Below are 10,437 nucleotides of genomic sequence, written 5' to 3'. Positions count from 1 at the left end.
TATTTTGTAGAGACAGTTTTACCATGTTGGCCAGGCTGGTCTTGAACTCCTGCCCTCAAGTGATCCACCTTCCTTACCGTCCCAAAGTGCTGGGATTATAGGTGTGAGCCACCGAGCCCCACCAGGTTAAATAATCTTTCTTTGTGTGACTTAGGAAATTAAACACCAATTGCCACTGGGGGAAAAAAAGTGTTCCAAAAGTCAAAGTGTATTTATATGCATTGTGTAGATGATTCTGTTAATATGGATCCTGATACAAGTCTGATTTGTGAATTTATAAATGCATGTGCTTATGACTTACATATCTGTGGTATTAAGAGTTTTGGAACTTTGTTTCTATCACTTGCTTATATTTCCAGGAATATATAATCCCTTTGCTTTCTAGTGAATTAAGCAAATTTCCCTAACCTGAACTAATTCAACCTAATTTTCTCTCCTGGAAGTAATTGGCCTATCTTCTACAGATGTTTTTTTCTTTTCTTTTCTTTTCTTTTCTTTTCTTTTTTTTTTTAATAATAGAGATGAGGTCTCACTATGTTGCCCAGACTGTTCTTGAACTCCTGGGCTCAAGCAATCCTCTTGCTCCAGCCTCCCAAACTGCTGGGATTACAGGCCTAAGCCACTGCACCTGGCCCAGATTTTTCAGTGATAAGAAAAAAGTCTCTTTTTTTATGTGTGCTTTTTCACAATGATCCTGTTCCATTTTGGAAGCAGACCTCCAATATACAGTAGCTGCTGCCACACAACCACCAAAACAGCTTTCTAAGAAACTACAGTTCTTTACTGGTTACATCTATTTCCCCAAATTCTAAATGGTAGGTTATAGTGCTCCAGGATTTAGTCTTCTGATCTCTTTTTTATCTATTTCTCTATTTCTCTAGGTGATCTCATTTTGCCCCAAGACTTGAAAGACCTCAGATGTATAACTCCAACCCTCACCTCTTTCCTGAACACTTCACACTCATATCTAGTTGCCTATTTGATATCCTTATTTGGACATAATCTTAAAGTTAAAATATATAAAATAGAACCCCTGATTCCCTACCTTCACACACACACACACACACACACACACACACACACACACACACACACACAAACCTGTGCCTCCCACAGTATATCTCATCTAAATAAAAGGTAACTCTGTTCATCCAGTGTGTCCGATTTCTCAGGCTAAAAACCATGGAGTTACCATTGGCTCTTCTCTTTCTCAAAGCCAGCCTATATCCAGGATCCAACCACGTTTTGCCCTTACCTCCACCATCACCTTGATCCAGGCCACCATCATCTCTCAACTGGATTATTACAACAGCTGTCTAAATGGCCTCCCTGCCTCCACCATGCCTCTTCTACAATCTAGTCACCTCAAAGCAGTCTGAGTAAGTTCTTAAAATGTTAAGTCATCAGGGCAGTTCTTTGTTTATAATGCTATAATGGCTTCCTGTTTCACACAGAATAAAACCCAAAGTCCTGGCTATACTTTTAAGACCATACATCATCTGTCTCTCTTTGATTTTGATGTTCTTGCCTTATCTCTTACCTCATCTCCCCCAATCACTTCTATTCTCACTTTGATCCAAGTACACTGGCGTAACCTCTAACACGGCAAGTAGCTTCTCCAAGACCTTTGCTTTTGCTGTTCTCTGCCTGTGCCATTCTTCCCTGAGATGACCTCTGCTTCATTCAAGCTTCTGCCCAAAGATCATCTTATTAGGAATATCCCTAACCATCGTATTTGCAAAAATCAAGTCCACTGCCCAGTCTTCCTTTATTCCCTTTCCCCAGTTTCATTTTTCTGCATATCCCTTGCCACCTGACATATATATTTTTGTATTCATCAACTGTCTTTTCATACTTCTCAATACACTCTAAGAAAACAGGGACTTGAGGTGTTTTATTTTACCCTATCCACAGCAACTAGAATAGAGACTGGCACAAGTATTATAAAGTATTTGTTGAATAAATAAATGAATGGATTTAAGAGACCTCAAAACATTGTGTTCCCCATGGGCTGGCCACATGGTTGCTGGCTATCACCAGAGGACATTCCGCTGGAATTGCCTTACTTCAGCCAAAAGAACTAGTGATTTCTGGGCATCATGATTAGAATTGAAAATGCATCTCGAAACATTATCCTACCCTGATACCCAATCCTGGGGTGCCTCACCTGGACTAATACATGCCACTTTACCTCTTAGGTCTCAAGAAAGGTCCAAGAAAAGCAAGTAAAAAAATCCAGAAAATGGAGAGGCCTGCCAGAATAAAGAGCAGGACATTTCAGTTTGGTATGACAGAAAATGAAGAATATGATCAAACTCCAGAAAATCAAAATGCTGTGATCAAGTCCAAGGTGAAGTTGTACACCAAAATCCAGGATCCAAAAAAAAAAAAAAAAAAATGGAGAAGAATGCTTTAAAGCTTGAAAGGTTGTGTGGAGGATGGAAAATGCATGGCCTATGAGATAGGCACAATTGAGTCTCAACCCAAGATCTGGCTGCATGCATGGCCTTGGGCAAGCTACCAAACCACCATGAACTGATACCTATATGTAAAATTACAATAATCGTACCCGCATCACAAGTCTGTTATGAAGACAGTACACATACAAAGCACACAGCAAATGTTTTTTCTCTTTTTGTGATGAGAAAAATATTGGGATAAATAAAAGGAAGTTCTCAAGCAGAAGGCAAGCTTAGGAAGGTTTTGTTATAAGATGGGTAAAGAATCAGGTGAATTAATAGAGGTAGAAAATATATATTATATTTTTTCTGCATTTTACAATCTTCAAACTATTTTCACTGACTTCATCTCCTTTGACCTTCACAAACTATCTTGTGAGGTAAGAATGGTAAGTATAATGAAACCCATTTTACAGATGAGGAAACTGAGGATGGGGATTTTTTAAAGTCCCCTTAAAACAAGTTCCATGATCTTCTCACCAATCCAGAGGGCCTCTTCATAGAATTCAAGTCACTTCTCTGAAAAGCTTAGTCACTTAGGAGAGAGCCTCTGTGGGATATTAACAAAGATGTCTGAGGAGTTAGTCTATAAGTAGAGTCAAGAACCACCAAGCTGTTTCTCAACACACCTCTTAAACCTGTTATGAAAAGATTCAACTGGATGAGCCCTGGGTCTGACTCTCTGGAGTCAGTCTCTCAGTCCGCTGCTTGCTTTCCTTAACTGGGCATGAATGCAGTCCATCAGTGAGGCATGCCCATGGTGATTTTCTCTCTGCCTCTGGTTTTGAAAAGCATCTAGTTATGCATTCCCGAGGGTGGAGGGCAGACTGGGGAAGCCTGGGTCTTCAGTCACAGTAATGCCGGTTACCAGAAACAGCTAAACCAAATTTATAACATATGTTTCCATAGCCTCAAATATCCACCATTTGTCCCATGACCTTCTCTCTTTAAACAAATGCCAAACAAGGAGATTCAATTATTCAGTCAGTCTAAAATGAATCAGTTTATGCTGAAACCCAGTGCTGAGTTTATATAATTTTATACTATGGGTCACACTGAAAGCTTTATGCAAGCTTGTAGCTGCAGCCAAGAAACATTCCTACCTTTCTTTGCAGTTAAATTATTATCTAGGTAGAATTAATCCTCAAAGGAGAAAACTAATTACATCACACCAGTTTTTGAAATGAAAAACAACAGAGAAATAGCATTCATTCATTCATTCATTCAATAAATATTTATTGTGTTCTTTTGAAGTGGCAGGCAGCATACAAGGTATTAGAAATAAAAAATGGAAAAGAAATAGTCCTTGGTCTCAGGAGTTCAGGGCTTTGTGTACAGATAGACACCGAACAGTCTTGAGTCATTTAAAACACAATGTGATAATACTATGATGGAAAAAATTACAAGGTGCAGTGGGAATCCAGGCTGCATAATTCCTAAGTGTTGCTAGGAGAAATCACTCCAGCAATTAGGATGACCAACTCATCCCAATTTGCCTGGGACTTGCCCTATTTTACCACTGTTGCTCCCATGCCTAAGAAGTATCTCAGCAAACCAGGATAGTTGGTCATCCTATCTGCAATACTAAACCAAAGAAAAAAAAAGTTATGTTTCTGTCTGCAAAAAGATCAAGTTCATTCCCAGAGGCACATGGGATCAGAATGACTTCATTAGAATGAGAATTCAGTAGTTGATGGAAAAACCGATCTTTCACGGCTCTGCCAGACACAAAGGAGGAATCAGCCTGATGTGTTAAGAGAGAAATTTTACGTGGTTTCCCTGCCTTTGCCTACAGTCTTGGGATAGTTATTTAACCTCTATGAGATTTTGTCTGTTTATTTGTAAAACTATGCTAAATATTGTATTAGTCAGGATAAGTCAGATTATGCTGCTGAATCTTATTGGCTATAAAAATAAGTTTATTGGCATTACAGTTCAGCTGGGGTGTGCTGCTCATCTCACTCACAGACAGAGCAGCCACTATCTCAAACACTGTCTGTCCCTAGGGCAGAGGGAAAGAGAATCATTCTTCGTGCCTCAGGTAATGGTTTCCTCTTCATCCACCAGCAATCCCTAAACCAACACCACATGGTCGTAGGCTTTTTTGTTGCAGCAGCATAACTTGGCCTATTCTGACTGATGGGGATACCTAAAGTGCAGATGTGAGACGAAGAGGAAGTAAGAGTGAAAACTGTTTGGCACCCCTTTAAGGGGTGATGTGAATGTTTGAAAACACAACTCGTGAACACTTACCTGTCATCTAAGATTATTCATATAAAAACTACCTTGTTTAGGCTGGTTGAGATGGCTCATGCCTGTAATCCTAGCACTTAGGGAGGCTAAGGTGGATGGATTGCTTGAGGCCAGGAGTTTGAGACCAATGTGGTGAAACCTCGTCTCTACTAATAATACAAAAATTAGCTGGGCACAGTGGTGGGTGCCCTGTAATTCCAGCTACTCAGGAGGCTGAGGAAGGAGAATCGTTTGAAACTGGGAGGCGGGGGGTTGCAGTGAGCCAAGATTACACCACTGCACTCCAGCCTGGGCAAGAGTCGGGGACTCTGTCTCAAAAACAAAACCCAAAAAAACTACTTTGTTTAAAAACCAAGTTAGTGTTGAGGTTAGGGATAAGCTGTTAAGGAGTCAGATTCCTGGTTTGACCTTTCTACAGACTAGTTAAGTTTTTCTCAAAGAATCACTTTTTCCACTGCTAAAGGCTTCAACCTTGGTCCCACCCAGTTATTCTTAAGACAAGTAATGAGCAGCTGATCCCAGGGCCAGAAAATGCAGTGGGCAAAGTCATACCCTTTCCTGCTACCAAAAAAATAACCCCATGCTGCACCATTCTCATGTTTTTTAAATGGACTTTTAAAAGCCACTGGATCATTTGGAACATATTTCCATGAGTTTTATAACATTTTAACTCTTTTCTCCTCCATTTCATCATGAGCTTCGAGCTAAAGATAGTCATAAACAAACTCTGTGGTCTGTCTCTCAAAAAGGAAACATATGCAAATTCCAATTATCATCACTTTTTTCTGAGAATAGAAGAACTCTGCTTCCTATAGTGTAATGTTCATTTGCAAATTGCCTTTTGACAGGCGAAAATGGCACATTTGAACTAATGGCCTCTCCTTTTTAGAAACCATTCAAAAGGAGTGGATCAATAGATGTAACATCTGATTACAGAGTGAGTAACAAGAAGGGGATTTCACCAGGGATCATTGAGCAAGAGTCTCAACATGGCCGAACTTTTTTTACAACTAAAGTCATCCATTAAACTCTGATGAACATGTGCATAACACATTTCCTGTGTAATTGAGACATCAAAAATTTCTGTCCTTTTAGTTAAGTGAAATGAAATGTTTCTCTTAGCTCTGATGAATAAATAGGTTCTTTTTAAAAAAATCCATAAAAGTTTAATTCTGTTTAGGTGATTCCCATTATGAACTTGCTTGAAAATGAGTTGTCTGTCCAACAGTGTGAGTTTTATAGTGAATGATTTCTCCTCTGATCAACACACCAATTATTTAGCTCTGTTCTTACATATTAAAGCACATTCTCTAGAGTTCAATTTTGGTTAGTTTCACTCCTGATGACATTGGGAACGAAATTTCAGCAGAATCTCATGAGGATTCATGGACAGGAAATTGTCCAACAATAAAACTCCAGGGAGGCAGTAAGAGACCAGCTTGCATCTGAAGTTGAAGATGTCAGATGATGGGAGCCTAGAAATGAGCATAGAGGAAGGGACTCCTGGGAATAGCAGAAGAGTCTCCCAGGCAGCACTCAGCTTAGGAAATAATTACCTTTTCCTACCACAATCCTTAGTGGGCTATTAAGTCCCACCTTTGATCATGGGCAGAGGGCCTTCACAGACTTCAGGCAGTGGGGATTCTAGAGGAGACGTTTTACAGATGGTATCCTCAGAACTCACTCCAATTATAAGGGACTACAGAACCACATTGCCTGCACTGCACAAAACAGAAACAGAAACAGAAAACGAATTTCCCAACCCAGGAGCCTAAGATCCCTAAGGTTCCATGAAAAGGTTTAGAGGAATCAGAAACTATACTTAAGATTCTCCCCAAAATCTCATTCACCTGTCAGCTTTGACTTGTTTGAAGGAGTGTGGGGGTTAAAAAAAATCAAAGATGACAATTCACACCAAAATACAAATAACAGCACACAAAAAACCCACAGCTGTGTTCAAATGGGAACACCAATACTGTTTTAGGAGGAAGGAGGACGGAGGCAACAAGCCAACGTCTGCTTGCCTGCTATCTGGTACATCACCAAGGTGACAGCAGCTGGGTACAGATCAACTTCTCTCTTGCTAGCCACAAAGCTGCATACTGTGCCTAGCCTGAGCTGGTCAGAACACATTCATGTGTGCTGTAATACACACTAAACACTAAAACAAATGTGCACACATCTCCAAGAGCCCCATGCAAAGAAAAGACATTCCCAAAGAGAGATCGGTCCCAAGAGCTGAACAACTTCAGATTTTTCCAAAACATACCCTGCTACCTTCCAAATTGCCAGCTGCTTTTAAAACTTTTGCTGCAAAGGGAAATCGTGACAAGAATTCTTAGGGTGGTGGAGGAAAAAAAGCTACTTTTCCCAGTCATTAGTACAATGTACCTTATTAATTAGGTATCTTTATATAAATTAGAAAAAGTACTTTACTTGCATGTTCCCATAAAATGAATTCCGAGTATAGCAGCATCATGTTAGATTTGTTCAGATATAAATTTTTACAGCTCTATAAAAGAGCCTATGTATACTTTTTCTGCTATCTTTACACATGATTTTTTCATTGGAAAAATAAAGATTGGCCAGGCGCAATGGCTCACGCCTGTAATCTCAGCACTTTGGGAGGCTAAGTGGATCAGGAGGTCAGGAGTTCGAGAGCAGCCTGACTAACATGGTGAAACCCCGTCTCTACTAAAAATACCAAAAAAAATTAGCTGGACATGGTGGCGCACACCTGTAATCCCAGCTACTCAGGAGGCTGAGGCAGGAGAATCACTTGAACCTGGGAGGCGGAGGTTGCAGGGAGCCGAGATCATGCCTCTGCACTCCAGTCTGGGTGACAGAGCAAGACTCCATCTCAGAAAAAAAAGAAGACGAAAAAGAAAGATTACATGTGATTTGTATGTAACTGATTATTATGCCAATAATTTTGGTCTTTAACATACTTCTTATTCATTAGGAGCAGATGGGGGTACTCAAGATCTCATATTAGGACTTTCTGTCCTGAATTTTCATTGAGCAAAACCTGGAAAATGTGAAAGCATATTAGATTTTATATATTCTCTGAAATGTGATTTCCTAAGAATCTTAAATTTGACCCTCTTGCAATAATTTTGAATGAGAACTCCCAACTCACTTCAGAGAATATTTTTCACAGATATCTTGAGGCCTTCGTTAGAAAGTTATTTTCCCCCTGTTGGTACATTTGGTTACCTCATTTTGCTCTTTGTTTCAGATTCTGAAAGCTCACAAGGATGTCTTATGGAATCATTTGCTGAGTCATTTCCTCAAATCATATTCCATTATATCAGTTAACATATAGTTTTAAATGTACATATTACAAATATCTGTAACCAAATCATCTGAAGGCTTCATGCATTTTTAAAGAAGTTTGTCCATTTTTAATTAAAGTTACTAGTAATGCTTTACTAAGCAGTGCAATGAACTTTTTATTTTCAATCCTTGTGCCCAATTTAGGAGTTTAGAGGGTTGTTGGTAATAAATGTATGATGTATATTTTAAAAAACTGTATTCCCTTAGTTGTTGATTCCTTCAGTAAGTGTTTCTCAAAGGCCTATGATATATGAGGTACCCTGCTAGGTCCTGGAATTAATCAGCAAATGAGACAGCCATACTGCCTGACCAAACACGAAGCACATATCTGGAATTATACAACTACTTTCAAAATCAAGTATTTCATTAAAGTGTGGTAAGCAGTGCAAGAGAGAAACATAAGATATTAGAAGGGCATATACCCGGGGCATAATCTGATCTGAAATTCAAGGAAGGCTGCTCTGAGGATGTGTTGTAGAAGTTGAGAGCCACAGAAGGATGAGTTAAAGCTAACGAGGCAAAAAAGTGAAGAACATTACAGACCTACAGAACCAGAAATGCAAAGGCCCTCAGGTGAAAAGGAGAATGGCACTCTCAAGGAAAGAAAGCCAGGTGCTGGAACACAGGTGATGAGATGGTGAAGAAAGGAGAAGACCGAGAAGGTTGCCAAAGTTTGGAAGCTTAAGCTGGGAGAGAGGAAATGGTTGGCTATTAAATTTGCAGATAATTTAAGTTGTATGACTTGTCACCAAATAACAAATCCAACTATACAAAATACTATAAAGACTCTATAAAGGGCTCCTTTTGCCACCTACCCTTTGCTCCAATCTCATTTTAGAGGTAAGCACTATGAACAGCTTCTACAAGGAGCTTTTTTTTTTTTTTTTTTTTTTTCTGAGACAAAGTCTCGCTCTGTCACCAGGTGGGAGCTGGGAGCTTCTAATGGCCATCAATGAAAAAGGAATCAGGGCCAGGCACAGTGGCTCATGCCTGTAATCCCATCACTTCGGGAGGCTGAGGCAGGTGGATCACCTGAGGTTAGGAGTTTGAGAACAGCCTAGCCAACATAGTGGAACCCCATCTCTACTAAAAATACAAAAAAATTAGCTGGGCTTGGTGGTGGGTGCCTGTAATCTCAGCTGCTTGGGAGGCTGAAGCAGGAGAATCTCTTTAGCCCAGGAGGCGGAGGTTTCAGTGAGCTGAGATCACGCATTGCAACTCCAGCCTAGGCAACAAGAGCAAAACTCTGTCACAGAAAAAAAAAAAAAAAAAAGAAAAGAAAAAGGAATCAAACACATGCAGGCTACCAGCCCAGCATAGCTATGAATAATTTTGCCATAACCTGGGACCACTCTCGGAAGAAAATATATCATCTTATGAAGCTGAAGCTTCAAACTTGCCCCACATGCAGCTATGTGGGAGCTGTAAGTTAAGAAATTATCATAAAAACCTTCACAGAGAAACTTTACTGAAAGATATTAAGATCTAAATAAATAGAGGGATGTACCATGTTCAAGGACTGAAAGATTCAATATTGTAAAGTTGTTAGGTCTCCCTAAATTGATCTATATATCCAGTGAAATTTCAATTCAGAATCCCAGCAGCTTTTTTAAATATGGAAATTAACAAGCCAAAATCTAAAATTATGTGGAAGAGAAAAAAGCCAGAAATAGCCAAAACACTCTTGAAGAACAAGATGAGAAAACTTATCCTATCAGATATCAAGACTTAACATTAAGACAGGATGGCATTGGCAGAAGGATAGCAAATTGCCTAATGGAACAGAAAGGAGAGTCCAGAAATAGATTTGCGGATATATGATCAAAATGACACTACCTTAGCTGGGCAAGGTAGCATGTGCACCTGTAGTCCCAGCCACTGGGGAGGCTGAGATGGGAGGATCGCTTGAACCCAAGAGTTCGATGCTGCAGTGAGCTATGATTGCATCACTGTACTCTAACCTGGGACAGAACTAGGCCCTGTCTCTAAAAAAAATTGTGTATGTGGGGCGGGGGGATCTTGATAAATTTGACTTTATTAAAATTTGGAATTTCTGTATGTCAAAAGATACCATTGAGAGGCTGTGCATAGTGGCTCACGCCTGTAATCCCAGCTCTTTGGGAGGCTGAGGTGCGCAGATTGCTTGAGTTCAGGAGTTCAGGACCAGCCTGGCCAACATGGTGAAACCCCATCTCTACTAAAAATACAAAAATTAGCTGGGTGAGGTGGTGCATGGCTATAGTTCCAGCTACTCACCAACTGAGGCAGGAGAATCGCTTGAACTTGGGAGGTGGAGGCTGCAGTGAGCCAAGATCACCCCCCTGCACTCCAGCCTGGGCAACAGAGTGAGACTTCATCTCAAAAAAAAAAAAAAAAAAAAAAAAAAAAA

The sequence above is a fragment of the Sapajus apella genome, unplaced genomic scaffold (genome assembly GCF_009761245.1).
Source record: "Sapajus apella isolate SASKATOON/1434 unplaced genomic scaffold, GSC_monkey_1.0 scaffold2, whole genome shotgun sequence".
In the NCBI taxonomy this organism is placed as follows: Eukaryota; Metazoa; Chordata; class Mammalia; order Primates; family Cebidae; genus Sapajus; species Sapajus apella.
The sequence above is the reverse complement of the archived record's forward strand: the minus strand, read 5'-3'. Positions refer to the sequence as shown.